The 26,045-nt window shown below is 46.8% G+C and overlaps 1 protein-coding gene across 8 annotated transcripts in view; it reads right to left on the bottom strand.

The window, feature by feature from the left end:
- The window catches only part of RRBP1 (ribosome binding protein 1), a 75,663-nt gene extending 57,322 nt beyond the window's left edge, over nucleotides 1–18,341 (bottom strand). For 4 of the 8 annotated variants that reach the window (XM_078371420.1, XM_054255237.2, XM_054255235.2 and 1 more), the window contains exon 1: nucleotides 18,139–18,341. The gene's annotated coding sequence lies outside the window, so the exon portion shown is untranslated. Of the gene's footprint in view, nucleotides 1–16,134; nucleotides 16,216–18,138 lie in introns of all 8 variants that reach the window. The other 4 variants (XM_054255236.2, XM_054255233.2, XM_078371419.1 and 1 more) reach the window with 2 other exon arrangements.
- Between the last annotated feature and the right edge of the window lie 7,704 nt (nucleotides 18,342–26,045).

Raw genomic sequence — 26,045 nt, forward strand, 5'->3', positions numbered from 1 at the left:
ATGCACCAATCAAAAGACACAGACTGGCAAATTGGATAAAAATCCAAAACCCATCAGTGTGCTGTATCCAGGAAACCCATCTCACATGCAAGGATACACAAAGGCTCAAAATAAAGGGATGGAGGAAGATTTACCAAGCTAATGGAAAGCAAAAAAAAGCAGGAGTTGCAATTCTCATCTCTGATAAAATAGACTTTAAAGCAACAAAGATCAAAAGAGACAAAGAAGGCCATTACATAATGGTAAAAGGATCGATACAACAAGAAGAGCTAACGATCCTAAACATATATGGACCCAACACAGGAGCACCCAGATACATAAGGCAAGTTCTTAATGACTTACAGAAGGACTTAGACTCCCACACAATAATAGTGGGAGACTTTAACACTCCACTGTCAATACTAGACAGATCAACCAGACAGAAAATCAACAAGGATACCCAGGGCTTGAACTCAGACCTGGAACAAGCAAACCTGGTGGACATTTACAGAACTCTCTACCCCAAATCCACAGAATACACATTCTTCTCAGCACCACATCACACCTACTCTAAAATTGACCACATAATTGGAAGTAAAGCACTGCTCAACAAATGCAAAACAACTGAAATCATAACAAACAGCCTCTCAGACCATAGTGCAATCAAGTTAGAACTCAGAATTCAGAAACCGACCCAGAACCGCACAGCTTCATGGAAACTGAACAACTGGCTCTTGAATGTTGACTGGGTAAACAACGAAATGAAGGCAGAAATAAAGAAGTTCTTCGAAACCAATGAGAATGAAGACACAACGTGCCAGAACCTCTGGGACACATTTAAAGCAGTCTCTAGAGGAAAGTATATAGCAATAAGTGCCCACATGAGGAGAATGGAGAGATCCAAAATTGACACCCTATCGTCAAAATTGAAAGAGCTAGAGGAGCAAGATCAAAAAAACTCAAAACCCAGCAGAAGACAAGAAATTACTAAGATCAGAGCTGAGCTGAAGGAGATTGAGACACGAAAAACCCTTCAAAAAATCAATAAATCCAAGAGCTGGTTTTTTGAAAAGATCAACAAAATAGACAGACCACTAGCCAGATTGATTAAAAATAAAAGAGAGAACAACCAAATAGATGCAATAAAAAATGATAAAGGGGAAATCACCACAGATTCCACAGAAATTCAAACCATCATCAGAGAATATTACAAACAACTCTATGCACATAAACTAGTAAACCTGGAAGAAATGGATAAATTCCTGGACTCCTGTGTCCTCCCAAGCCTAAACCAGGAGGAAGCTGAAACTATGAATAGACCAATAACAAGGTCTGAAGTTGAGGCAGCAATTAAGAGCCTACCTCACAAAAAAAGCCCAGGTCCAGATGGGTTCACAGCCGAATTCTACCAGACACACAAGGAGGAGCTGGTACCATTCCTTCTAAAACTATTTCAAACAATCCAAAAAGAGGGAATCCTTCCCAAATCATTTTATGAGACCAACATCATCCTGATACCAAAACCCGGCAGAGACCCAACGAGAAAAGAAAACTTCAGGCCAATATCCATGATGAACATAGATGCAAAAATCTTCAATAAAATATTGGCAAGCCGATTGCAACAGCAAATCAAAAAACTTATTCATCATGATCAAGTAGGATTCATCCCAGGGATGCAAGGCTGGTTCAACATACGCAAGTCTATCAACGTAATTCACCACATAAACAGAACCAAAAACAAAAACCACATGATTATCTCAATTGACGCAGAGAAGGCATTCGACAAAATTCAACAGCCCTTTATGCTAAAAACCCTCAATAAACTCGGTATTGATGGAACGTATCTCAAAGTAATAAAAGCTATTTATGACAAACCAACAGCCAATATCATACTGAATGGGCAAAAACTGGAAGCATTACCTTTGAAATCTGGTACTAGACAAGGATGCCCTCTCTCACCACTCCTATTCAATATAGTACTGGAAGTTCTAGCCAGAGCAATCAGGCAAGAAAAAGAAATAAAGGGTATTCAAATAGGAAAGGTGGAAGCCAAATTGTCTCTATTTGCAGACGACATGATAGTATACCTAGAAGACCCCATCGCCTCAGCCCAAAAACTCCTGAAACTGATAAACAACTTCAGCAAAGTCTCAGGATATAAAATCAATGTGCAAAAATCACAAGCATTCGTCTACACCAATAACAGACTTAAAGAAAGCCAAATCAAGAGCGAACTGCCATTCGCAATTGCTACAAAAAGAATAAAATACCTTGGAATACAACTCACAAGGAACGTAAGGGACCTCTTCAAGGAGAACTACAAACCACTGCTCAACGAAATCAGAGAGGACACAAACAGATGGAGAAACATTCCATGTTCATGGTTAGGAAGAATTAATATCGTGAAAATGGCTATACTGCCCAAAGTAATTTACAGAATCAACGCTATCCCCATCAAGCTACCATTGACTTTCTTCAAAGAACTGGAAAAAACCACCATGAACTTCATATGGAACCAAAAGAGAGCCCGCATAGCCAAGTCAATTCTAAGCAAAAAGAACACAGCAGGGGGCATCACACTACCAGATTTCAAACTATACTACAAGGCTACAGTAATCAAAACAGCATGGTACTGGTACCAAAACAGAGATATAGACCAATGGAACAAAACAGAGGCACCGGAGGCAACACAACATACATACAACTATACAATCTTTGATAAACCTGACAAAAACAAGCAATGGGGCAAGGATTCCATGTTTAACAAATGGTGTTGGGAAAACTGGCTAGCCATGTGCAGAAAGCAGAAACTGGACCCCTTCCTGACACCTTACACTAAAATTAACTCCAGATGGATTAAAGACTTAAACATAAGACCTGGCACCATAAAAACCCTAGAAGGAAATCTAGGCAAAACTATCCAGGACATAGGAGTAGGCAAGGACTTCATGAACAAAACACCAAGAGCATTGGCAACAAAAGCCAAAATAGACAAATGGGACCTAATGAAACTCCACAGCTTCTGCACGGCAAAAGAATCAGTCACTAGAGTGGATCGGCAACCAACAGAATGGGAAAAAATTTTCGCAGTCTACCCATCTGACAAAGGGCTGATATCCAGAATTTACAAAGAACTCAAGCAGATTTACAGGAAAAAAACAAACAAGCCCATTCAAAAGTGGGCAAAGGATATGAACAGATACTTTACGAAAGAAGACATATATGAGGCCAACCGTCACATGAAAAAATGCTCATCGTCACTGGTCATCAGAGAGATGCAAATCAAAACCACATTGAGATACCATCTCACGCCAGTTAGAATGGCGATCATTAAAAAATCTGGAGACAACAGATGCTGGAGAGGATGTGGAGAAAAAGGAACGCTTTTACACTGTTGGTGGGAGTGTAAATTAGTTCAACCATTGTGGAAGACAGTGTGGCGATTCCTCAAGGCCTTAGAAATAGAAATTCCATTTGACCCAGCAATCCCATTACTGGGTATATATCCAAAAGACTATAAATCGTTCTACTATAAGGACACATGTACACGAATGTTCATTGCAGCACTGTTTACAATAGCAAAGACCTGGAATCAACCCAAATGCCCATTGATAATAGACTGGATTGGAAAAATGTGGCACATATACACCATGGAATATTATGCAGCAATCAGAAATGATGAGTTCGTGTCGTTTGTAGGGACATGGATGAATCTGGAAAACATCATCCTCAGCAAACTGACACAAGAACAGAAAATGAAACACCGCATATTCTCACTCATAGGTGGGTGATGAAAAATGAGAACACATGGACACAGAAAGGGGAGTACTAAACACTGGGGTCTATTGGGGGGAAAAGGGGAGGGCCAGTGGGAGGGGGAGGTGGGGAGGGATAGCCTGGGGAGAAATGCCAAATGTGGGTGAAGGGGAGAAGAAAAGCAAAGCACACTGCCATGTGTGTACCTACGCAACTGTCTTGCATGCTCTGTTCATGTACCCCAAAACCTATAATCCAATAAAAAATTAAAAAAAAAAAAAAAAAAAAAAAAAAAAAAAAAAAAAAAAAAAAAAATAAAATCCCATTCCCCCTGGACATTAAAGCCAAAGACTCAGATGACTCCGACTGATAATACAGCACCCTTACCCTGTCCTATGGTCAGCTCACTGCAGGCCCCAGCCACTCCCCGTAACCTTGGCTTATAAACTCTGGTCATCTCTTTCCCTACCTTGTGAATGCACTACCATTTTAAAGAGTGCTTACTAACAATGTAACATTTCTAAGTGTTTGGAGAAGTGGGTGTCAGATCAGCTGATCTAAGATTTTAAGTGTAATCTCTGATTTTTTTTAACCCAAAGAAACTAAGAGAAAATGCAGTAACTAAGAGAGTCTGGAAAATTGTATTTCATTTCTAGGAGGATACATATAATGGACTTCCTATTTTAAAGAAACAATGTTACTCATTTCAAAGAAGAGTTGAAACACTAAAAATAGAAATGTATTCTATTATAAGCCTTTGCTTATTCATCAGCCATTTCAGATTCAATTTCTCTGCCTGTGGGGGAAAAAAGTATAGAATTGACAAATTGGGTCTGGCACAGTGGCTCATGCCTGTAACCCCAGCACTCTGGAAGGCCGAGGTGGGCAGATCACGAGAGTAAGGAGTTCAAGACCTGGCCAAGATGGTGAAACCCGTCTCTCCTAAAAACACAAAAATTAGCTTGGTATGGTGGCAGGCGCCTGTAATCCCAGCCACTCAGGAGGCTCACACGGAGGTTGCAGTGAGCGGAGGTCGCGCCACTGCACTCCAGCCTGAGCAACAGGGAGAGACTTGTCTAAAAAAAAAAAGAACTGAAAAGTTTTGGTGTTTCTCCAAATAACAGTCTTTGGAAAGCAGGCACTTAAAACAGACCTAACTCGTCTGCTAACTTCCGAGAAGCCAAAGGCTTCACCTTATTAAGGAAGAAAACATGCCTATGAGGTGGGAATCAAGAACTGATGTCTCAAAAAAATGGACACAAACAGTCCCACAACGAAGTTCTTACTGCAGTAAACATTTGTCTCCCCAAAGCAGGGGTCAGTCTCACCTGTACTGCATCCAATCAAACCTCACCACATCAAATACAGTACGTGATGAATCAATCGTCTACTCAATATCATATCAGGATCATATGTGCTAATGTATATGGTTATAAGGATCAGATCGAAACAGAATAACCCAAGTATCCAGATGGAAAATAATACACACCACGGAGTCTCACACGTTTTCAGAGTTACTTCTTAGTGCTTCACAGTTTTCACACTTACAAATGGTAGCTCTCAAGTTTCATTTTCTGCTTCTTGCTGGTATATGGAAACGTAACCGATTCCAGTAGGGTGGTTTTTTTCCCCCAGCAACTTGCCTAATTCTAGTAACACATCTGTCGATTAAAAAAAAAAAATTCTACATATATAAGCATATGAGTCACAGTTTTGTTCCTTTCTTCCCAGTTTCCTATCCTCTGCTTAATTTTTCTTGAATTTTTACACAGGGTAGGACCTTCAACACAGTGCTTGAGAGAAGGAATGACAGCAAGTATTCTGTTTTCTCTGATCAAAGGGGAAGATTTAGGTGTCTCTCTTCAGTGTGATGTTTGCTAAAGCCTTTTTGCAGACACCTTTATCAGGTTGAAGAGGTTGCTTTCTTATTCCTAGTTTACGTAAATGGATGCTGAATTTTATCAAATACTTTATGTGTATCTATTAAGATAATCATACTATTCTACTCCTATAATCTGTAGGTGTGGAGGGTGAATATAAACTTATTTTTAAACGTTAAACCAAGTTTGAATTCCTAGGATAAACGCGATTTAGTCATACATACTGCTGGATTTGGTTTGTCTTTCCAGGAATGAGATTTGACTGATGGTTTTCTTTCCTCCTACTATTGTCAAGTTTTGTAACAAGGTTGGCTGGCATCAAAATGAGTAGTGTAGGATTCCTTTTTTTTTTTTTTTCATTGTTTCTACAATTCAGCAATAACCTTTAAGAAAGCAGTAACACGCAGCATTCACAAAATTCAAAGTTAAAGAAATCTTTACCTGCCCCGTTAATTCTATTACCCCTTCCAACTTAGATGCTACTGTTTTCCCGTATTTAATCTTATCCTTCTTCCAGCCTCTCCGACATTATTCCTTTATATGTATTTAGAATTGTCCAAATATTCACCATTCTTTACTCGCCACTGCTTGTCATATCCCACTTTTCCCACTTGCCATCACCTTCCTTCCAAGAATATCCTTGAGAAGTTCCTTCAGCAGAGATCTGTCAGCAGCTATCTTGGGTTTTTGTCTTAAAACGATCTTTTCACTCTCAGAGTGAAAAATTGAACTCTGTTGAATTTTTCCCTCAAGTTGCTGTATCACTGAACTGTCTACATGTAGATTTATTCTTATTTATCCTGCTTGTGTTTCGGTTTTGAATGCGTGTCTTATGCATTCCGTAAAATTCTCAGTCATGAGCTCTTCAAGTATTGGCTTTGTCCTTGCTTCTCTCCTGGAACCCCAATTAGACACACTTCTGAATCTACTCTTCCTGAATCTTAATTGATCTTACAAATTATTCGTCTATGTGGTTCTCTAAGATAAATTCTGCGTATTTTCTTCTTTTCTACTTTCCAGTTCATTGACTCTCTTCAGTTGTATCTAATCTGCTGGTAAACCTATCTGTTGGATTTTTATTACAATTAGAAAGACGTGAACTTTTCATGTCTACAAGTTGTTCCTGGTTCCTTTTTTCAAATTTGCTAGCCATTGTATAGTTTCCTCTTCCTCGTATTTTTGATCTTGCCTATTATTTTAAGCAAGGCCTTTAAAATCTGTGTTGACAAGTCTAACATCTTATGCTTTCTGAGATCTAATCCTGCTGGTCCTCATTCAGTGCTTCCATCCTTTGCATTTAGTTGTTCCTAACTATGGACTGTTCTCTTTCATTTGCTAATTACACCTGGGGATTCGGTGAGCCGAGGATAAAGGTGCAGTCCTTCAAAGATCTGCTCGCCCCTGGACTGGCCCAGGAGCACTAGCTGTGCAGGTCCACTCTCAAATAAAGAATCCTAAAATCAGATTCCCAATACTCAGGTCATGGGACCTGCATGAGGGACAACTTGTGATACCCACTTCTCAGAATGTGCCTCTCCCTATCCTGCCTGTGGGGTGAGAATGAACTTCCTTCTAACTCCCCTTCTTCCTGAAAGCGTCATGGCCCCCTGTGGTTCCAACTCAGGGAGCCAGCATTAATCTCTGCCCCCGGTGCCTGGAGATGCTCTCAGAACTTAAGAGTTTGGGACCTAATGAAACTCCACAGCTTCTGCATGGCAAAAGAAACAGTCACTAGAGTGAATCGGCAACCAACAGAATGGGAAAAAATTTTTGCAGTTTACCCATCTGACAAAGGGCTGATATCCAGAATTTACAAAGAACTCAAACAGATTTACAGGAAAAAAACAAACAAGCCCATTCAAAAGTGGGCAAAGGATATGAACAGACACTTTACGAAAGAAGACATATATGAGGCCAACAATCATATGAAAAAATGCTCATCGTCACTGGTCATCAGAGAGATGCAAATCAAAACCACATTGAGATACCATCTCACGCCAGTTAGAATGGCGATCATTAAAAAATCTGGAGACAACAGATGCTGGAGAGGATGTGGAGAAAAAGGAACACTTTTACACTGTTGGTGGGAGTGTAAATTAGTTCAACCATTGTGGAAGACGGTGTGGCGATTCCTCAAGGCCTTAGAAATACAAATTCCATTTGACCCAGCAATCCCATTACTGGGTATATATCCAAAAGACTATAAATCGTTCTACTATAAGGACACATGTACACGAATGTTCATTGCAGCACTGTTTACAATAGCAAAGACCTGGAATCAACCCAAATGCCCATTGATAATAGACTGGATTGGAAAAATGTGGCACATATACACCATGGAATATTATGCAGCAATCGGAAATGATGAGTTTGTGTCGTTTGTAGGGACATGGATGAATCTGGAGAACATCATTCTCAGCAAACTGACACAAGAACAGAAAATGAAACACCGCATATTCTCACTCATAGGCGGGTGATGAAAAATGAGAACACATGGACACAGAAAGGGGAGTACTAAACACTGGGGTCTATTGGGGGGAAAAGGGGAAGGCCAGTGGGAGGGGGAGGTGGGGAGGGATAGCCTGGGGAGAAATGCCAAATGTGGGTGAAGGGGAGAAGGGAAGCAAAGCACACTGCCATGTGTGTACCTACGCAACTGTCTTGCATGCTCTGCTCATGTACCCCAAAACCTAAAATCCAATAAAAAATTTAAAAAAAAAAGAAAAGAGAAGGAAAGAAAAAAAAAAAGAGTTTGCCCATTTCACTGAAGGCCCTCAGGGTTTTCCTTATCCTCTTGGGTTACTCCTTTCACCACCTGCCTCAGTATCTTCCATTCTAGGACTGTCTAAAGTTATTTTAATGTCATTTACCTCTTGCCCAGGCTGTTCAGCAAGTTAGAAGACTCGTTCAGGCCACCCAGCCTAACCGATCACCAGAAACCCACTGTTCTTGCCCCCAACAGCCAAAATCCCAACCAACCATGCTCTTCGAAGAAAAGAGAGCATGTGGCTGCCATGGCCAGGAGGCTGGCTGTGCCAGGGAGACTACTTCCAACTCTGGACCAGGATATACCATCCTTCAGTACCAGGTGGGCCAGGGAGGAAGGGTTCCTCCTGCAGGAATATCCTGACAGCCAACCCCTGGAAGTGGGTGGAGCTTCTAATTAGAAACATGTGGGCCAGAAACCAAACATCAGGTCTGGTAGCCAACTGTTGGTTCCCTTGTTTTTAAGAAATTCACTTTGTGGGGGCAGAGTTCTGATGAAGAATTCAATCTCAAGAGCTGAACTCACTTCCATTAACTCCTTCGAGAAGAGATGTATTTCCACTAAGATTTATATCAGGAAATAGCACCTGCTCACAGGCAATAAAATCTGACCCTCTAACAAGCCCTTTGCAAAGGCCCACCTCTGATTAACGAACTCTGCTGGCCAAACATCCTCTCTCTCTGACAGCAGAGAACTTCAGAATGAGTGAGTCATTTCTTATTTATTATCAGTGGTAACTCAAAATTCATTTTGGTTCCTCTTTAAATAATCAGCCACTTTATTACATTCCAAGGTTTCATTCATATACTGTTGGTGGGAATATATATAAGTACAAGCACTTCAGATAAAAAGTCTGGCACTTTCTTTTAAAGCTGAGCCCATACCTCCTTCTGGTCCTGCAATTCCACTCCTAGGTATACAGACCCAATGGAAATGTGTATAGACATTCACCAAAAGTCTGCTGCATGACTGTTCACATGAATATTATTTATAATAGCCCCAAACTGGAAACTCTCCAAGTACCCACCTACAGTAACATGAATGAACTCATATATTCACATGCTGGAATAGTGAACAATGAGAACGAATGAACACACTACAATTACCCCAACAATCTGACGATCTTACACGTAACACTGAGTGAAAGACACAAAAGAGCATATGCCACGTGAGTCCATTTACATCAAGTTCAAACACAAGTGAAATCAATCACTGGTATTACTAAGACAGCACGGATTCCCTGCCCAGGGATGGGCAGCAGCTGGAAAGGGGGCACAAAAAGAGTCTGGGGAGATCGGGAATCACCTATTTCTTGATCTGCTGGTTAAACAAGCGTGTTTAGTTTGTGGATACTTATTGTGTAGACTCATGACAGCGCATTATTCTGTATATATTTTACTTTAGTAAAGAGTTTAAAATGTGTGTCATATTTCCTTGGAAAATGCGCCCCCCCAGATCCTGGAGAAGGAGCATCTTCAAGGCCTGAAGAATCTGTTACAGAGCCCTGTTACTACTGCCACTTCCCAGCGCTCACCCGCACACAAGATCGCTCCTTCCACAGACAGGAAGTAACTGGGGCCAAGGCAGGCAGTCACCTCCTGACCTGACAGGGCAGTGACTCAGCAGGACTCACAGCCCTTTATGGTCCTGTTGCCATGCCACCATGCTGAAGTCTTTTTTTTTTTTTTTTTTTTGAGATGGAGTCTCACTCTGTGGCCCAGGCCAGAATGCAGTGGCATGATCTCAACTCACTGCAACCTCCAGCTCCTGATTCTCCTGCCCTAGCCTCCCGAGTAGCTGGGATTACAGGCATGCGCCACCATGCCCAGTTAGTTTTTGTATTTTTAGAGATGGGGTTTCACCATGTTGGTCAGGCTGGTCTCAAACTCCTTACCTCAGGTGATCCGCCTCCTTCAGCCTCCCAAAGTGCTGGGATTACAGGCGTGAGCCATCACACCCGGCCTACCTGCAGTCTTTTTAAAATCAAACTGTACAGAATAAGTCTCCAGATCTTCCAACTTAAGAGGGATGTGATTTAAGATGGAAAAGACTAGCTCAGCTTCAGGGTAGTGGCTCAAGTTGACCTTTTCAGAGTCCTCTGACATATCAGCAATAAGACTTTTCATTAAGGGTTTCAATAATTCATTTATTCTCCAGCAATGACCGCCTTCAATCACTGTGATTACTAGTCTGAAAATTAAGACTTTCCTTTCTAATTACTACAAATACCTAGAACTACCAAGGAAATGAAAATGTATTCATAAAAGTAAAGATACATCTAATTCCTATTCAGGATCAGTCTTAATCAAAAACCAGTTTGATGCAGTTGAGTTGTACACTTTAATCACTGAACTTCAAACACGCCCCACCTGGATTTGAACAAGGGTCTTTTCACCTTTCCAAGTAAAATGAGTAGGTCATATGTTCCCTCGAGAAAGGGCTAGGAATGGAGGATCTACTCTTCTTCACCTAAAATCAACAGTGGAGAGAAGAGGAGAAACAAAGGATGGGGCTGGACCTGGCATCACCTCCTCCCAACCAGACCACCCCGCCTCAACCATCGCTCCTCCCACTCAGCGGGCTGCCACGCGGTATTCCTCTGAGAAAAGAAAACCACCATGAGGTGAGGCAGGAGAACCTTGTCCCCTCCTTCACTTCCTAGCATGATGAGGACTGACCAAAAGAAAAAAAATATGTCATGCAAACTATGAGAATTCTCCCTTCTCCCCCTAAGGAACACTTGGGCCCACTGAACACAGTCTGCCTCTTTTCAGAGCAAGCCGGCACACTGTTCACACCCAAAACAAACGTTCTGTTTCCTGGTGAGTGTGTTGTCACTGAGATGCCCAGTTACTCTGCAAGGCCCACCTCACACTCGTTGGTTATACAAGGAGTTAAAGGATGCTCACAGCCAAGTCTCCTCCCCAGAACTGGTGCATGCACCTGGGAAGGGCCCAGCCCTGCTGAGGTGTCATTCATAATGGACTCCCAGAGACAGGCAGCACTGAGCTCAACCTAACAAAGCTGGAGACTGAGGGCTCCCAAGAGAGAGCCAACATCCACATCTTCTCCTAGGGCTCGCTTCAAATCCCCGCCTCCACTGGCAGAGCAGGATGTCCACATTTAACAGTGCCCTCTGCATGCGACTGTCAATTTCTCCACTGGAGCCAGGCTGGAGGTAATCCAAACTTCACTTGCATTTGGCTCTAGAGTATGTTTTTGTGTTTACAGTTGATGCTCTAGGAATCTGGACTACTTCGAGCTACATGATATACTCACAGAACACCAGCGCTAGAGAATCTCCATTAGTTCAGCAAGAACAGGCCCTACTGTGTGCTGGTCACTGCCGTTGACACTGGGTGTACCTCAGGAGACAAAAGCTACATCCCTGCACCGGTAGAGCTTACGCTCCAGAGGGGGAGATGACAAAGTCAGTCAAATACGGGAAATGTCAGGTGGTGACGGAGAGAGAGCCATGCAGGAAAAGGGGACCCGGAGTGGGGGTGGGGGAAGCAGCAGAGGCTGTGTCACTCCACACAGGGTGGCCAACAGGCCGGGAGGAGGCGAGGGAGCCAGCCCTGTGCCATCTAAGGGAAAGCTCTGCAGGGAGAGGCCAAAGCAGGCACAAAGGCCTTAAGGCAGAAGCATGCCTGAGGAACACAGCCACCACTGTGGCTGGAGCAGAGGACAGGGAGATGGCAGGAGTAAAGCCGGAGCAAAAAGGGGCCCTCAGAGGCCACTAGAGACCTTGATCAAGGAGGGTCTTGAACAGAGGAGTGACATGGTCTGCTCTGGCAACAGACTAGAAGGCAGGGGGTGTAGGCAAAGGCAGGGAGCCCCCTGGAGGCTTGTGAAACAACACAGGGCAGAGGTGAGGGCAGGCCATGTGTGCTGGCTCAGGCCTAGGATCTCAGCACTTTGGGAGGCCAAGGCAGGAGAACTGCTTTCACCCAGGAGTTCAGGACTAGCCCAGGCAACGTGGCCTGATACCACCTCTACAAAAAACTTTAAAATTCACTGGGTATGGTAGCGTGCACTTGTGGTACCAGCTATCCAGGGGCTGAGGCAGGAGGATTAACTGAGCCCACAAAGTTGAAACTGTAGCAAGCCGTGACTGTGCCACTGTACTCCAGCCTGGGCAATAGAACAAGACCCTCTCAGAAGTAAAATATAAAAATAAAAAGGTAAGAGCTGTTTGGACCAGGGAGAAGACAGAAGTGGTGAGAGTCACTCTAACTATCTGGAGGGTAGAGCTGATGGGACCTGCTGCGTATAGGGTACAGGTATGAGACAGTGAGGAGTTAAGGAGAAACTGAGGTTTGTGGCCTAAAAGGTGGAGCTAGCTGGCCTAGTTTCATTTTACAGGAGGAGGAAACTGAAGCCCAGGGAGGAGAGGTCGTGTCCAAAGTCACACACTTATTCCAGGGATTAGAACACCCAGCAAGTGCTTCTCCACTGCTCTACGCAGCAGCTCCACGGACATGATGGTGACCAGCCCGGTCACGCCAGACAGCCCCCAGCCCCAAGGGACTGCCAATACTCAAGTGCGTCATGTAAATTAGGGTAAGATGCTGGGTACTGAGCACACAGGCCTCGCCCAGAGAGGACACCCACGGTCCACAGCTGCCACACAAGAAGAACCTGGTGTGGCAGAAATTCCCATTTTCCCCTAGAGAACCCAAAATCTAGATTTTGATTTTGTTTTTTATTTTGAGAGAGTCTCACTCTGTTGCCTAGGCTAGAGTACAGTAGTGTGATCCTGGCTCACTGCAGCCTCCACATTCCAGGTTCAAACAATCCTCCCACCTCAGCCTCCTGAGTAGCTGGGAATACAGGCACATGCCACCACCAATGCCTACCTATTTTTTGTAGAGATGGAGTTTTGCCATGTTGCCCAGGCTGGTCTCAAATTCCCGGGCTCAAGCAATCTACCCACCTCAATCTCCCAAAGTGCTGGGATTATAGGGATGAGGCACCGTACCAAGCCCAAAGATCTAGATTTTAATGAAAAAAAAAAAAAATCCATTTTTAAAAGGTGACTCAATTGCTTAGTAACATGAGGTCAGTGAAAGGAGCTGCATGTGCAGACCGAGTTCACTTCACACAGGGCGCCAGTTTGGAAACCGCTTTGGAATTTCTCTCACGACAGCCTCACAGGCCTTGTTTGCTTACAGTTTGCCCAGGGTTAGGGTACAGAATCAAGATTTGAATTCAGGATGGTCTTTTATTTCAACGTTTGCGTCAGCAGATGATATTCATTATCACTATAAATAGTCAGTAACTTCCAGCAGTCTCAGTGGGCCTCCTTTCGGACCAGAAAGAGATCAAGTAGCTGTCCATCATTCAGCTTCTTCCTTTAAAGTTAAACTTTGGTTTTATGTTATTCTTTACAGAGTACTAATACTAAGATGAGCCCGTAAGTACAACCCAGAATTTGGAAAATCTTTCCCAATACTGTGCAACGAGCCTTTCAGTTATATGGAGGCCAGGCGTGGTGGCTCACACCTGTAATCCCAGCACTTGGGAGGCCGAGGAGGGTAGATCACCTGAGGTTGGAGTTCAAGATCAGCTTGACCAACATGATGAAACCCCGTAAAGACACAAAATTAGCTGGGTGTGGTGACTATAATCACCACATGCCTATAATCCCAGCTACTCAGGAGGCTGAGGCAGGAGAATCACTTGAACCCGGGAGGTGGAAGTTGCAGTGAGCCGAGATTGTGCCATTGCATTCCAGCCTGGGCAACGAGAGCAAAACTCCATCTAAAAAAATAAGTTAAGTTATACGGAGAATAACAGAGCCTTGGAAATAGTCACCAATGTAGGAAACAATTTCTGCCACCCGAGAACACTAAGACTCTAATAGTTAGGAACTCAAAAGCTTTCGGGACTGGGCAGGTATTCTAGTCTTGCCAAAACATCTAAGTTAGAAATGACAAAACATTCTTGGTAAGTTCAAGTTGCTGGCCATTTGTGACAGGCAGAAGACATGTTACTGAATGCACATAAAGGACACACATACGTCTGGGTTTGGGGAGGTCTCCTTGCCTAGACACTCTCAGGCAGAATGAAATATTTACCTTCCCTTGTAAGCCATCGCCTTCTACCTAACATCTATCTATTTTCTGTCTTTGTTACAAGTTTCCATTTCAACGCTGAGGGCATTGGGTAAAAATCGTTCCAGGACAAGGCCACTATCTGTGCAGCCCCTTCCCCCCACTCCTTTTTCTAGGAATGCAGTTGACAATGCACACGAAGAGGCAGAGGCGGGACTCATGCTTTCTCACGATGAGATCTTATCAGGTTAAAGTGTATCAACTGCCACTAGTCAACTGGTTTTGACCTACAGAATGGGCAATTTCCTGCGGTCCAACCTATTTCCACATGATCGAGAGGGACAGAGACTGTCCAGAACTTGAAACCATCTACACCCACATGGACCGACTTGTGACTACTGAGCACCTGAAAGGTGGCTAACTTGACTAAGAGATTAAATTTTAAATTTTACTTAATTTGAATTGTTTTAAACTTAAATTGCCACTTGTGGTCACTGTATTGAACACAGTTCTAGACAGTGGCTTTTTCAGGCAAAAACTAGGTCTCACTTGCAGTGTTTGACGGCCCACTACACAGGAGACGCTTGGTGAAAAAAATGAAATGAAAAACACTTTCTACACTGTCAGATTTTCAAATGCCTCCCCACCTTCCTGCCACTGAAACTCTGAATTTTGATCTTCAAGTTCTGTATCCTCCCTTGGATAATTACTGTCCCAGGAAGGTGAAGATATATGGCCAGGAGGGAATGTTCGGAAGGTCGGGCCGCACCACATAGGAACTGGACAACAGGACCTGGCGGACAACCTCCTGACCAGCTGGGCCTCCATGTTCTCATCCACTGAATGGTGACAACCATTCCCACCCACTAGAACAGAGTTACTGTAAGGCCTAAACGTAAACCAAAGTTGTGGAATCTGATTCTAGAAAGTGAACCTTAAAAATCAAGTTGGGCTCAGCTTCATTTATCCAATGAGACAGCTGGGAAGAGCTTAAAAACCATAAAATAAAATACAGCTAAAAAACCAGTATTTTTGATGTTTATAGGCCTGGCCTTAACCACTGCAGGCCCAGCATGCACAGATGAACAGCACAGTCCCTGCCTTCATCATTCTGACTTGACCATTATTTTTGTTTCCCCTGAAACAAGATTTTAGCAAAGAAAAACTCGCTGTCTTAACAGATCTGTTGATCCTCTAAGTGTCATCTGTCATTAGTTAAAATTCCCAGAGTTAAAGGGCAAGAAGAGTCTGGGGTCCTGACACTTTTAAAAGGTGTCCCCGCTACGTAATAAACCAATACTCCAATTCAATCACTGGCCTTCAACCATTTAAACTGACTTTGGTGCTATGTAATTATTGCAGCCTGTTGAGTTAGGGCTCATTTCAGCAAAGAGCATAATTGCTCAAATGTGACTTGATTTAAGATTTATTTAAAACTCTCCTATCACCAAAAAATATTCATACACCATGATACCACTGTAACTTCTTAATCTCTTTAAATGTTCAGAGGCAGATTCCTAACTATGAAAGGTAAGAGTTGTTACAGTACCTAGAACTCTAAACCCTCTGCTTCTAAACCCCAAGATCCCTTTCTGGTCTCCCCTCCCCCAACCTTAGTCTCCTCCAGGCCTCCGCTGGCCTAGGAACCCTGCAAACCGGCTTTGCGGTGGTGCTCCATGCAAAAGGAAAACTTCACCTACTAGGAGGTCTGCCCCCGTCTTTGCTTCAACCGAGAGGGAAGTGGCACCTCCGGGACCTCAGAACCGGAAGCTTCTTTCTGGAAGGGAAAGAGGTTGGCAGATCATAGTGGGAGTGACCTTTGGTAAGTCCATAAACGAGTCAAGACATCACATAGTAAGTGGCATGTTGCAGGATCACAGATTTCTCTAGGTGTCGGATTAACAGGAAGTTAAATAAGGAGAGTGAGGAGAGAGGCAGGGGCAGTGGGAGAATGCCCCCAGCTGCACCGGCAGTGTGGCGGAGCGGGGGGTGTTAATATTCACAGTTGTTCTGGGAGTGCTGGACAAATGTCCTGGCTCTCTGGGGACACCCAGTTCCGAAGAGGTATATAACGTAAGATGTGAGGCCCTACCAGACTCATTTCTCCACATTCCTTAAAATGCCATCCAGATGGCCCCTACCCTGAAGGTTCCAGCACGCACAGTGAATAGCTGAGCATTGGCGTGGGAGGCTCCTCAGGGACCTCAGAGTTTCATTTCCTTGGTGCTTCCCAGTCTCTCCTAACCTCTGACCTCCCAGAGTAATTGCCAAATTGCCTTCTGTTTGTACAAGGTCCCAGCACTTCCCGGCGTGGTTCCCGACTCTGTGAGTGGGTGGCGCTGTCTCCAGGCCACAGACAAGGAAACTTGGGTTCAGAGGGGCTAAGGGACCTGCGAGGAGGTGGCCAATACATGGCCTGGACGGAGACAGGCCCCACTTTCCTCCTGTGTCCCGCGCGGCCCTACAAACGCATCCCAACTGAAACAGCCAACACTTGTGGCTCCTTACTGCAAGTGCTGGGTCTCTACAGCTTTTCTCGCAAATCGAACCTAAGAGGAGCCCGGTTTGCAGACGGTAAAATGGAGACCCCGAGCGAAACAATTTAGCCGGGATCACCCTCGCCGGTGCCGGGACACTCGAGCTAAAACTCGAGACTTATCAACCGGGGAGGGGTCCCTGAAGCATCGCGGGCGCCCCAATGGAAGCGCAGACTCCGGCCTCCCTTCCCTGCCCAGGGCGCAGAGGGGGAGCCGGGCGGGCTGGGGCGGGCGCTAGGCCGGGTGCCAGCGCGCTTGGCCAGCCCGGAGGTGTCCACTTCCGCCCGGGGCTGGCACCGCCGGCCCATTCATCGTGGCCTCGGGCGGAGCTGGCCAAGCCGGGCCGGGCCCCGGGCGCCCTCGTCCCCCCGCCGGACGCCCTCGAGCCAGGCTCCACGCAGCCCCGCCGGGAAACTGTGGCCCCGGCCCCGCCGCCAGGGGGAGCAGGGAGCCGCCTCCCGCACTCCGGGAAGTTGCCACCGCGGCCGCCCGGCGTCCATGCCCTGGACAGACCCCGGCTCCCGGCGCTGCGAGCCCCGCGGCCCCGGCCCGCCCCGTCGGAGGCCATCCCAGCCCTGCGAAGCGCCAGCTGGCCGTGTCCCGGGACCGGCGCGCTGGGCCCGCGGGCCCCCATTCAATACCGCCCTCCTCCCTTCAGCCGGCCTCCGCCGCCTTCCGCCCGCACCCCCACCCCTCCGGCCCGGACTCCAGCCGGGCAACGTCATCCGGCGGCTTCCCGAAACTTAACCCCTTCCTCCGCCAGCTGTGCGCCGCCCCGCCCCGCCGCCAACTTTCTTCGCCCAACTTCGGAGCGCGCCGGCCGGCCCGACGGCCCAGCCGGGAGGGAGGGAGGCAGGGAGGGGTCGCCGCGTCGCGCTCTCCGGTCGCCGCAGGTACCCCGACGACGAGGGCCGCGGGGTCCACTCGGCGGGGCGCGTCCTGCCTACGCCCCTGCACGGCGCTCGCCTAGCACCCCCGCCCCGAGTCTGACCCCGACCCCGAGGGTGCACGGCCGCGGTCGCGGCGGCGGCGGCGGGCGGGCTGGCGGGCCGGGGGAGGGGCCGCCCAGGAGACGTGTCACTCGCGGCGCAGCGCGGTCGGCCCTGGCTCCCCGACGGCCCGGCCCGCGCGCTGCCGCTGCAGGGCCCGGCCAAGTTTCTTACCTGCAGCCGGAGACGCGAGAGGGCAGAAGCCGCTGCCTTAGCAGCCGCCGCGGAGCCGGGAGAGAGGAGCCGGCCGCGCCTCCGCCGAGAAACCGCCCCCGAGCAGCTGCAGGCGCCGCGACCCCGACGCCGCCCGCCCCGTCCGCCGTCCGCTCCGGCCGCTCGCTGGCTGCGTGCGCGCGTGTGGAGTCGTGGCACTTTCTGCCTCGGAGCTGGCGAACGGCCCCCTCCGCCGGGATCGCCGCCTCCTGCCTTCCCCACCCGGGCCAGCCATTCATCGAGCCACCTCTTCCCATTGGTCCGCACCCCGCCACTCTGCCGGTCGCTGGCCAGTCAAGACGCGGGTGGCCGAGCCGCGGCGGCGGCCATTGGGCAGAGAGGAGGGTCTCCACCTCGGCCAATGGGAGAGGGGAGGAGCTGCGGGGAGGTGAGGAGGCGGGACCAAAGAGGGGCGGGGCCGAGCGGCGCGGCGCTCGGCTGTGCGCGGGGCGGGGCGGAGCAGGAACGCCCCGCCCACCTAGGGGGGTGGTTCTCCGGCCAGCTCCGCCCACTCTGGGCCAGCGGCGCTCCCAGCAGTCGCTGACTTGGAGCCGGCTCTGCTTAGGCGGGAAGCAGAAGGTTCGAGTCCCGGCGGCCCGGGGCCTGCGCTTCTGGATACCGCTGGACTGACATGGCGATGGCTGTCACCCTGAACAGGGTTGCGCAACCGCGAACAGCCAAGGAAGCTGCTTTCTTTAAACTCAACTGACTTCCCCCGAAGCAGCGCCCCCTCCGGCCGCCGGATGTGAGGACAAGCTCTGCTGGGGGTCAGCCCAGGGACGACAAGTTATTTTCAAAGAAATGGAAATCAGCACCAGAAGGAATTTCCTTGAGTAAATGGAGGAATTGGGGTGGAAGAGCCAGAAGGTGCACAAGGAATTGAAGCGGATGTCATTGCCCTCGTTGTTAGGGAGGGTACAACTGAGGCGTGGTCTATTTAAGATACTCATCCAAACCACAGCCGGCAGAGCAATAATTAGATTCCACTCTGTGGCGTTTTATTCTATGCGATGGGGAAGGTGAGAGGTTCCGACCTAAGAAAACTCACCCGTGTCCCAGAAAAAGGAGCAACTGGTACTTCCTCATTCCCTGACTTTCCCCCCAATATCAGCCAACACTCAGTCTTCATAATCAATCAAGTCTTTCAATTAAAACAATTTTAGACTTGATTTTTCACCATTATGTCAGCGTCTCTTGAAGCCAACCCTCTGAACTTGAACCAAAGCCAGCCTCTTTGGAATTTTGGATTCTGAGAGACCAAAGGCTGCCTAGACTGCCCACACCACTTCCCCAGCCCCCTTTGCTGCAGAATCCCATGCCTAACATCTATTTATTGGACAATTTTCAATCTTCCCCTCCCCCATTTGTCACTGGTACTGTACTACATGTTGTTAGAAAGATGTGAAAAATACAAGCTTTTATGGGGAATAAAGAGGGATTCGGTTGAAATTAAACCATTCATTCCTATTTTTAATCTTGGCAGTTCCTTAGCCCATTAATGATTAATCAATGGGAATTAACCTGGATTAGCTCTCAAACACTCAGTCATTTTCCAGCAGTGAGACCCGGCTTCAAATGAAAGTCAAGAATCCCAGCTTCTGGCTGGCAATTGCTACCAATGAGTCCTACTTGACCAGGACTGGGCCATCTAACCTTTCTGAACATGGGTATACTCCTTTAGGACTATCACTCCCTCCTCTTGGTTTTAGGAAGGAAATTCATTCATTCATTCACTGGTGTTTGTTGAGTGCCTGGTATACCATGCTAAGCTGGACAAGCAGCCTGGAGTGAACATGGGTCAAGGGAAGATGCAGCTGCCCTTAAGGGCCTGTCCAGAGGCAGGGACCTCCTTTATCCAGTTCACTGTTTGTCTTTTCTCAGAAGCAGATCCTGGCAGTAGGGTTTGTTCAGTCATTCATTTGGGGGATTATCATAAGAAAAATTGGTGGAGAAGTGGGATGAGAAAGAACCAGTAAATGGACCAACAAGCCAGTGACTGCTGTGGGCACACAGAGCTCAGTGTCTCCGGGGATGCTGTGAACTGTGTAGAACGCATCCAGAGAAGTCCCAGCTGAGAGGTGAGGACCTGGTTATTTATTCACCCACTCCCAGAAGGTTAACGGCTCCTTCTGGGGGGCTTTAACACTTGTGCCTGATCAAGCTGGAGAAAGCCTTGTAGCAAGAAGCCCTTGGCAGAATGGTGAGCACCCGAAGGCATGTTGGGGGGGCCACAGCAGTGTCTCCCACACTTAGCCAGCATCCTACACAGCACCTGCACAGAATAGAGGCTCTATGAATATATGTGTTCTGTAAATATTGTCACATGAGCAATAACAGTACAAAGTCCTTAGAAGTGAGGAGTCTTTGCAGAAAAGGGGCTCCCTGTCAGTTCCCTCCCATAACTTAATGTTTGATTTGGCCTCAACACAACATTTGTTTCAGGAAGGAAGAGCAGCCCTGTCTAAACCTTTGCATTTCTCCATCCCTGTCCCTTGTTCACCCACAGCCAACCCCAGTGTGCTGTGAAGACTTCCAGCATCATCATCCTCATGCCCTTTGAGCAAATAAATCAGTCTCACTGCGCCCAGCTCTGTCAGAGCTAGTCTGCCCACCCACGGGGTGGCCTTACTCTCACAGCCACTGCTGTGCCTGTGGACACCCATCCTTAGCCCCCTGCAGCCTCCTCAGCTCTCCCAAGCCATATCTGGGAAAAAACAGACCCATCCTCAGGACTAGACGGACAGGGGTCGCCTGTGGGGGGAGTGAGAGACATCCTCCCAGGCTCAAGTCTTCTGTCAAATCATGCAGCCCTCCAGCAGCTTGAGAGAGCCCATCCCACTGTCTGGCCTCCAGGCTGTAGCTGCCCCAGGTCCCTGCTATCCCCCGATGGCAGTGCAGCGAGGGGCTCTCAGATGGGAACAGGTCATTTCAAACCGACAGCAGTCTGGGAGCCCCCGGGCAGGGGAGTTATCTCACCCTGAGGGGAGCAGAGGGTGACAGCAGAGGCTTGAAGGAATGGCAGGTAGCCAGGCCAAAAAGGGCACAGTGGCAAGGAACAGCATGGGCAAAGTAAGGTATGATACTAGCCAGGCATGGTGGTGTGCTTCTGCAGTTCCAGCTAGCAGCAGGGTTGTTGGAGCCCAGGAGTTGGAGGTTGGAAGAAGGAGAGTGGGAAGAGGGAGACGGAGAGGAAGAGGGAGAGGGAGAGAAAGAAAGGGAGAGGGAGAGAGAAAGGGAGAAGGAAAGGGGGAGAGAGAGGCATGGTGATCTGAGATCACATCATCTCAGTTGATCTGTTGAACAATGCAGTTGTTGGTAAAGGCTGAAGGATGAGGGAGAGGCTGGGAAGAGCTGATTCTCCACAGGTGATTATAAGGGAAATAGGGAACTTTCGTAGGGTGGTGCAGATGTTTCATAACTTGATTATAGCCGTTACATGGCTGTGGTAAAACTCATCAGATTGTACACTCTTAAAAAGGATACATCTGGTTCAGAAGCAATTTTTGCTTCAACCAACCTGACAAAAAAAAAGATGCATTTGGTTTTAGGTGCGTATTAAAAACAAATAAAGCATTCTTATTAGAAAAAATTAAACAAACAAGAATAATTACCTAATATGGTCCATTAACTCATGACAATGCTTTGCTTTCTATTACTAAATTGCAAATATTATCTGAAAGAGTAGACAAAAAGATGAGAATATACTATATCTTACAGTTCATTTGTTTATTTATTGAGATGGAGTCCCTCTCTATCGCCCAGGCTGGAGTGCAGTGGCATGATCTCGGCTCACTGCAACCTCCACCTCCCAGGTGCAAATGATTCTCTTGCCTCAGTCTCCTGAGTAGCTGGGATTACAGGCACCTGCCTGTAATCCAGCTAATATTTGTATTTTTAGTAGAGACAACATTTCATCATGTTTGCCAGCTTGGTCTCAAACTCCTGATCTTGAGATCTGCTCGCCTCAGCCTCCCAAAGTTCTGGGATTACATGTGTGAGCCACCGCACCCGGCCTATACATTATAGTTTAAAAAGAGATTTTGCTTTGTCAACAACTATGAAAGGATGACAGATGACAAGTACAGTAAAATATCACGTGAAAATAAAGCCACTGTGATAATATAGAACATGTTTAGGTCTTTGGCGCCAGGTACCAGTTGAGACATGCAACAGATATGTAAAGTTATGTAACTCTCAGAACAACCCTATAAGGGAGGTAGAGTTATCTCCATTTTAGAGATGAGGAAACTGAGGCACAGAGAGATTGAGGAACCTGCCCATGTCACAGGGCTTGTTGGAGGAGGAACATTGGGCCCCAGGGCCCATGGCATAACCCCTGCCTTCAGCACCAGGTTGCAGAAGGTGTGCTAAGCCTATAGAAGGGGGCAGGAGGCCGGGCACGGTGGCTCAAGCCTGTAATCACGGCACTTTGGAAGCCCGGGGCGGGAGGATCATCAGGTCGAGAGATTGAGACCAACCTGGCCAACATGGTGAAACCCTGTCTCTACTAAAAACACAAAAGTTAGCCGGGCGTGGTGCCACATGCCTGTAGTCCCAGCTACTCGGGAGGCTGAGGCAGGAGAGTTGCTTGAATCTGGGAGGCAGAGGTTGCAGCGAGCCGAGACTGTGCCACTGCACTCCAGCCTGGCACCTGGCGACAGAGCAAGACTCTGTCTCAAAAAATAAATAAATAAAAATAAAATAGAAGGGGGCAGGGCTTGAGCCTAACCCTCTGGGAGTGGCAACTCAAGGAAAGGTTTGTGATTGATGACAGCTGCGATGACTTCTTTGATAGTCTATATTTTGGGTGGATGCTCAACTAGGTTTGGGGCCCACAGGGTTGGGAGACCCATCCATCACAGTATCTCAAGTGAGAGGCAATGAGGGCTGGAATGGGGCAGTGGCAGGGGTAGGCAAGGTCCTTCATGAGGAGTATTAGGACATGAAGTAGTAGAAAGTGAGGCTTGGGGACCAGCAGGTGTGAAGGAGAGAGAGGGGTTACCTGTGAGCCCCTGTTTTTGGCCTCAGGGACAGGGAGCATGGTGGTGTCACTGCTGGAGCAGGGCACACAAAAGGATGAACAGGTCGGGGGCAGAGGCTGGGGGAAATGTATTTTGACATGCTGGACTTCAGGAGCCTGAGGAAAGTCCAGGTGGAGACAGTGTTTCCGTAGGTCTGAGGCTCAGGGTTGGATGTCAGGGGCAGTAATGCAATTTGGAAACCTAAGCATACCCATGGAGGTTCAAACCCCAAAGACAGCAATGACCATACTCCCTGGATAGGGTGGGAGTTGCATATGGATGGGAACAGAAGAAAATGCTTGAGTCCTGAACAGAGAAAGGAAAATCCAGAAAAGAGTCTGTATCAATAAGCTTTTGCTAGGTAACAAACCACTCCCAAACTCAGTGGCTTAAAACAAATATGGTTTCTTATTAGAGCTCACACAACTGTGGGTCAGCTGTGGCTTGGCTGATCTTGGCTGGCTCTCTCATAGGTCTCTGGGTGGCCTGGGAGCTCACCTCCAGCCTGGGCTTGGCTGGGGACCTTGCAAGCTCTGCTCCACCTGGCTCACCCCGTCTTGTTGTGACCAGCAAGCTAGAAGGGGCATTCCCTTCTCATGGTGATGGTTGAAGGAAAAGAAAACAAGCAGATACACATGTGAGAAAGGTGTATTCGGATAGGTGAGCCCAGATTCAAGGGGTGAAGAAATACAGGCAGGAGTAAAGCAATGGCACCAGTGATGCAATCAACTGCTGAGTCCAAGAAGAAAAGTTGGAAAAGGTAAATCAGGCAAGGATGGCCTCAGGGAGGGAAGAGATTTTCAAGAATTGGGGGATGTTAAATGTAATCTGGAAATCCAGCAAGACAAAGACCAGGGTGCATGGCAACTCTGGAGTCACCAGGGACCTTGGAGAAATAGCTTTAGAGGAGGGGAGGTTGGTAAGGAGATGAGCAGATCATAGAAGGCTGAGAAATGAATAGAAATGGAAAAGGTAAAAAGAATGTACATCCATTCATCCAATAGATGAATGCAGCTGAGGACCCACTATGTGTCAGTCACTGTTCTAGGTGCTGGGGAGACAGCCATGAACAAACAAAGGATCTTCTCTCATGGAGCTCACATTCTACTGGGAAGAGAGACAGTAGACAAAGCAACCAATACATAAGTAAGAAGAATTGAGTTGTGCAAAGGGCTAAGAGGAAATGAGAATGGATTTAGGTGATAGAGAGGGACAGGGATTTGGAGATTGGGAATGCAGTGGATGGGAAGATGGTCAGAGAAAACATCTCTGATGGTTGAGTTGAGACTTAAATGATGAGAAGAAGCTGATCTTGTCTTAGGAAAAGGAAGGATAAGTACAAAAATCCTGGGGCAGGGAAGAGCTCAGCAGCTGGTTCCGGGAACAGAAAGAAGGCTGTGTAGCTGGAGCTCACAGGCATGTGGAAGAGAGAGAAAGGAAGATGGTCTGCAGGCAGGAAGTTCACAGACCAGGGAGGCCTGAGGATACCATGGGAAGCTGAGGTTGAGTGGGAGCTTTCAGCAGAATAATGATGCAATCTGACGTGCATTTTCAAAGGTCACTTTAGCAGTGATATGCAAGATAGATCGGATGGTGTAATGAAGGATTCAGGACTCAAGTTAGAAGACTGCGGCAAGATTCTAGGTAAGACATGGTTGATGATGTGCTGGTAAATATTTAACAACTGACTCTCAGAGGTGCAGATGGGGATGGGGGCACTCCCTGATTTACAGCATCTGCCAATTTCTGTGGTGTAAATATTCCCATCAGAGCCAATCCATTTCAAGCCATGGAGTCACTGAAGACAAAGATGGGAAGAAATTTGCTGTAGCACACCACTGTCTACTATTTCTACCATAAAAGCATGAGAGACACAAATCTTTCCAAGAGTATAAATAATGCTAAAATGTAGTAATTAGGAAGTGATGATTTTAAGTGTATATTACCTTCGTTTTTCATGTGATCTATTTCATTGTAAATTTATATAATTTAATTTTTAATAATGGCTGTGTTTAACAGACTGCTCGAAAAATTCTTATAAATGTAACAGTCAGCTCTCATGAGCAAGCCGGCTCTACCATGCCACTGAATACAATAGTCACGTGGATCAGAGTAGAGAGTGGTTGTGTGTGTGTCTGTCTGTGTGTGTGTGTGTCTGTGCATGCACTCCTGAGTGCTTGAGAAAGAGCGAGAGAGAGCCCAAGCAGGATTTTTACATGTTAGAAAAATTAGATAGGTATGTTCATGTTGGCATTTCTGCACACATGAATTTCTCCCTCTCTGAGCTGTGGATTCATTAGAATCAGTGGCTCTACCCAATGTTTAATTATGGACACTTAGTCCAATGCCTTTGTTCTGGTAAGAATTTTCCGTAGGTTACATCTCCCAAGAAGCAGACCCTAAGAAAAAGGGTTGGAGTGAAAGCCATTGGAGGCTGATCCCAGGAATCACCAGTAGGGGGGTGGGGAAGTAAGACAGGGAATGTGAGAAAGTCAGTGAACAGTGCATCATCAGCAAGTTACCACTGTGGGCAGCTGATGTGTAATCCCATTGAGGAATTCTCTTGCTTCCAAACTGAGAACAAGGAAGTGGAGTACTTATTCACCAATTTCTATCCATCACTTGTTAAAGGCTGCTCCTGGAGGCATTAGCTGTCAATTTCTGTGGTGTAAATGTGGTATTTCCAGCCCACACCTCAGAGAAAACATTTAGGAAGAAGGTTCATTTGTAATCACAGGCTGTTGATATGCACAGGAATGGCAGAGAGGATGTGGGCAGGGTGCCAACAGTTATCTACTCCAAAACTCATAAATATTTATTTAATAAATGAACAAATGAATGAATGAG

The sequence above is a fragment of the Callithrix jacchus genome, chromosome 5 (assembly GCF_049354715.1).
Source record: "Callithrix jacchus isolate 240 chromosome 5, calJac240_pri, whole genome shotgun sequence".
In the NCBI taxonomy this organism is placed as follows: Eukaryota; Metazoa; Chordata; class Mammalia; order Primates; family Cebidae; genus Callithrix; species Callithrix jacchus.